The 5,266-nt window shown below is 40.3% G+C and overlaps 1 protein-coding gene and 1 pseudogene across 1 annotated transcript in view; one reads left to right on the top strand and one right to left on the bottom strand.

The window, feature by feature from the left end:
• Pcdh15 (protocadherin related 15) overlaps window positions 1-5,266 on the top strand; it is a 689,792-nt gene that overhangs the window by 81,987 nt on the left and 602,539 nt on the right. The window lies entirely within an intron of this gene.
• LOC105742622 overlaps window positions 1-5,266 on the bottom strand; it is a 12,384-nt pseudogene that overhangs the window by 4,928 nt on the left and 2,190 nt on the right.

The raw sequence follows: 5,266 nt of genomic DNA, 5'->3' as shown, positions 1-5,266 counted from the left end.
TCTCTGTCTGTCTCTCTGTTTCTCTCTGTGTCTTTCTGTCTCTGTCTCTTTCTGTTTTTCAGTCTCTCTGTCTTTCTGTCTCTCTGTCTCTATCTCTCTGTCTGTCTCTCTTTTTCTCTCTCTGTCTCATCCTTTAGGCTTTAACCTTTGCTTCTTTTTCATCACAAGTTTCTTTATTCATCTTGTATTTCCCCATTTTGCTTAGAACTCGTTCACTGCTGAGATAAATTGCCCAATAACTACAGGTGAAAGGGCAACAGGCTGGCTTTGGTGCACAGCCTCAGAAGCTTCAGTCTGCATTCTGTTAGCTTTAATGAGATACTGTGTGGCAAAAGAGTAGGCAGAAGCAAGCTGCTCATGCTCAGGCATCAGGAAGCAGAGTGAGGAGAAGCAGAAGAGAGACGTGCCCTTCGTGGTCACGCTGCCAGGGAGCTGCCTTGTAGGAGCCACCATGAGTTGCATACAGACCAGGGGATGGAGAAGGAAGAAAATCAGAGACACACAGGATTGGGTTAAAACATGGGGGCCGGGAAGCTTTTGTCTCCCTCTGGCAAAGAGTCCTGAGTGAGGGCGGGTGAGGTAGCTCAGCAGCACAAGTACCTGCCTGGCAAGCGTAAGGTCCTGAGTTCCATCCCCAGCACACACAAAAAAGAGCCCTGCATGACTGGCTCACCCTGCCTTTATTTACTGGGCCACAGCACCAAGCAGTTAGGGCATCACAACCACCCATGGTAAACTAGAGGACCTGAGTGGCATCAGCTTTCCCCAGAACCCAGGGCCTGTCGGTGCGCTTGCATGCCTCCTGTGTCCTGTGCGCTCCCTGCAGCGGCCACTAGCCCTGACATCCTGCTGCCTGCTCTCCTGCACCGCCTCTTCTGAGCACTGACCCTCTCTCTCGACTTTGTGAAGCTATGATTTAAAGCAGATCATTCTACTACTGATTGTAGAACACCCCCCCGTGAAAAAGCAATCACCTCGCAATAGCCTCACCTCTGGACACAAGACCTTTCAGGGGACATTCTACGTGTGCACCATAACACTGAATCTGCTTCCGTGGCTCTACATCTCCGAGTTTTCCTGTTTTTCAATCAATGCTGCTTGCATTTTTATTCCCATATCACTAAATGCCTAGAATGATATTTACTCACTAAATCAGTAAGTTTTAATTGAAACGTACAATCATGGGGCCTGGGAGATAGCTCAGCTGCATAAGTGCCTACCTGACAAACACAGGGTCCCAAGTTTGATCCCAAGTGCCAAAAATAAGAAAATAAAAAAATAAAATAAAACACACAACCAGGAGAGACATTTTCTCAAATTTGCTAACATATGAATTTCTCTAATGGGTAATTATTTTTAGTTAGGTTATTGGTCCATGTACTGCTACTATAAAAAAATACCTGAGGCAAAATACTTTATAAATTAAAAAATACATAGCACGCAGTTTGAGGAGTTCAATAGCATGGTTGTTTCTCCCTCTCACGATGTTTCTAGTGCCCCAACCTTCTAAAGCTTCAGTGGGCGTCTCATTTGATATTTGAAGGTTAGAGGGTTAGGACACTGGAGACACCCTGAGAGGGTAAAACAGCATGATGAGACAAGAAAAATGAAGAGGGGCAGTGTCGCTCATGTGTAACCACTCATCTCATGGAGCTAAGAGCTACTTCATTCTTCCCCTCACAGCACTCAGTGACATCCCCCACCTGCTCCATCACTTCAGGGACTCACAGTCTCCTAGCATCCCCATCCTGGGACTAAGCCAGCTCCTGAGAGACAAATCCCTTCTGGACTGTGACAGTCACTTTCCCTGATTAGGTGATGTGGCTACAGTTCTGCTGCATGCAAATGTTCTCTTGAAAGTGTTACAGATTTTGAATCACAAGTCACAAAGGTGAGCCTCAAACTGTGCTCCACTGGTTCACCCCCTGCTTTTTCTCAAATATCAAATGAGAAGTCCACTGGAGGTGAGAGGGTTGGGATGCTAGAACATTACCTAGCTCATCAGCCACTTTCAGCACAGGTACGGGATAAAGCATTCATTGGGTTGAGTAGTAGTCCTGAGGCCATGACCTTTGCCAAGATAGTACTTCTGAATATTTTGTGATTAAGGTGACTGTGTTATAAATTGGGGTACAAAGGAAGGTGTTTTGAAATGCAGATATTTTTTATTGCAAAGTTCCCTTCACTTTGTGAAGCAGTTAATAAATGCAAAATCTTGCATTTACAGCTCATCAATATCTTTTGTCAACTTCCACGCCTGAGTGAGACTTTAGAAAGATAAAGAGGAAAGGAAACAGCGCTATACTGTGAGAAAATGATCAAACCACTGCATGCTATTACAATATTAACTGCTATTTTAAAATGTTTGCAATGAAATTCAAGCATTTCACTAATTATATATTTTATTTTATAAGTATAGTGATTAGAAGTAAAAGCCATCTGAGTAACAAATTAGTTTTACAGGTAATGAAAGAAGGGTCAAATAGTGAGTGTGGTGCCTAAGGACACAACAGAGAGCAAACGCCATAGCTGGAAATTCGGCTGGGATTTGGGGATTCTTGTCATTGTCTGCTTGATTTTGTATTTTTTAAATATAGATATCTCATAATTCATTTTCTCTGACATAGAACACTGCTATTTTAAGGATTTTATTCTTCAATATAAATGATGTACAGAAATGTGGTAGCACATTAAAAAAATCATAATGTGAAGGAATATATCTACAATCTTATGTCCTAAGTTATCAATCAAGTCTTAAAGGTAAGAAATTGAACTATAAAAGGATAAGTAACTTGGTATGTAATTTTTCTCGGGAAATAGCGTAATAAAATTTAAAGTCTTTTTTCTGAAGATCCTAAATTTTAACCATAAAATAATGACCCAGTTTTATTTAATGATGTTTTATTTCCTTTCCAAAGCCTCCTGTAGATAGCTTATTTGCGTGAGGATAAAGCACAAGGGCTGACATCTCCCTTTTGCCTCTTACTGAGATAGCAAAGCTCTGATCAGGAAGCACAGCATGGCTGTTGTTTTACTTGTAGGTTTGGCCATCTTCCTCCCTGGTCTGTAAGCTTTGGATAAGTAGTAAACGTTCAATTGCTAACATCCATTCTTTTAAAAAAAATAGTAATTATTCCTTTAGTGAAAATGTCTTTTACAGTCATTGCATTTCATCTTTCAGGACAAAGCCTTTTTAAAGAGATCAGATTTTGTAGTGTAAAGAAGAAAACATTAATGTGATAAAGAGAAATCCATTAGTAGTTCAGAGGTTAAATATTCTCCGAATGTCCAATTGTCCATACAAATTCAAATGCTTACTCCAGAGATAATAATTTCATAGTACCATAAACTAGAACTTGTACTGAAAAACACTTTGTATGCCTTTTGGAGAAACTTACAGCTAATTTATTAATTGTATGAAGACTGTAGAATCTATCCTGAGTGAAAAGTCTAATGGTTTTCTGCTGGGTAAATTGGACAAAGGCAATTTAAATGCAATAACTAGAAATTATGGCATTTTAACAGTGTATTGAATTGAAAAATAAGGAAACACTGCAGCATCCATAAAATTCAAAAACTAATGTTAATATTTTGTCTGTTTTTTCAAACTTATCTCAGCTACCTTATCTTAAACCTCTAAAACTGTGATCAGTAGTCACAGGCTTTTGAATCTATTTTTCAGTGTAGTTACAGCACAAGAAAATTCGCTACCATGCGCATCAGCAAAATCTTTCTATAGTGTGACAGCCAGCCATTCTTCATTAAAATACTTCACATGTGGGTGCAGCTGCAAGATGTGACAAAACCAACTGTTCTGTTGTCTTTATCAGTGAAGCTTTCTTTTTTTGGTGGTACCAGGGATTGAACTCAGGACCTTGAGCTTGCCAGGCAGGCCCTTATTCTACTGAGCTATCTCCCTGGCCCCAAATGAAGCAAACTTTTGATTCCCTTTGTACTTATAATCTAATATAAAACAACATTTTTTTCACTAGACTTTGACTTATTTAAGTTCTTCACTTATTATTCTTAATTTTTTCAAATATTTAGGACCCTTTTTTAAAATTGAGAGTATACTGAATCTTCATACGTATTTATGTTATTATCTATCCTTCCCAGGTGGATGTTATCTGAACATTGATATTAGCTCCTTTAATACCCCACTTTTGTCTTCACAATAAGATGAAATAGATGACCTATTCAGAATGTGTACCTACCTGTCAAATATTTTATGCTAAAATAAGTGATGACAGCACCTGCTCTAGAAACCAGGTAACCTAGAAAAGGTAGGAAAGGGGCAGAAAGAAGCTGCCATTTTCTTCTGCTTGCTTTTGATGTCTTTTACCTGTCATGATCTGCTTCTCCTCTGTGAATGCTCCTGCCATGCCACCCTCCCTTGGAACTGACCAGCGGTGTGCCTCTACAACCCGTGAGCCTAATGCACCTTTCCTCTGTTAAAGGAAGATAAAATAAGTGATGAGAATTGTGATGAATACACAAAGAAGAGGTAGAGCTTTGCAGGAGTTAAGTCACCAGTTCTGTGACACTCATACCTTCAGTGACCTCAGTGACTTGTATTTTATTAGCAATAAAATAGGAATTTGTAAGTAGTCAGAGAGAGAGAAATTTGGATTCCCAACATAGAGCTTTTCCAGTCTTTTGTAGAAAAAACATGCTGGCTTTTTGTCCCATGGCCAAGTAGGAAGTTAGTTCATATAGACTAGGACAATTTCAGGGTAAAAAGTAATGGCTGGGCTGGCCAGATAGCTCAGTGGATTAAAGCACCTCCTTAGGCAGATGGAGAAACCAGGTTCGATCTGCAGCCTGCCATGTCAGCCCTGACCCCGGGGAACACTGAGAGGGGTGACTGAGACCAGGAGTGATGGTGCACACCTGTAATCCCAGCACTTTGGAGGCTGAAAACAGGAGGATCACTGAGTCTGATCCATGTAGTGAGACCCTGTACTAAATACATAAAATGAAAGAAAGAAATGGCTATCCTTCCCTTGTTGAGTTCCAGAAATTCAACATTATACCTGTCATGCAGTGAAACTTCAACACCAGTTTTAGGGGGCTTGATATGTGTCCTCAAGAATTTGAAGATAAATGCCCTGGCAAGCGCAAGGGCATGAGTTCAATTCCCAGTTCCGCAAAAAAAAAAAAAAAAAAAGAGCTTGAAGATAAAGCCAAGCATGGGTACATCATGCATGTGACCTGCTTCTTCTTTTCAAAACAGCAAAGTTGACTGCTTCTTTCTGTTGGCTAGCGA

This window comes from Octodon degus, unplaced genomic scaffold (assembly GCF_000260255.1).
Source record: "Octodon degus isolate 3935 unplaced genomic scaffold, OctDeg1.0 scaffold00005, whole genome shotgun sequence".
Taxonomy (NCBI): Eukaryota; Metazoa; Chordata; class Mammalia; order Rodentia; family Octodontidae; genus Octodon; species Octodon degus.
The sequence above is the reverse complement of the archived record's forward strand: the minus strand, read 5'-3'. Positions and strand labels throughout refer to the sequence as shown.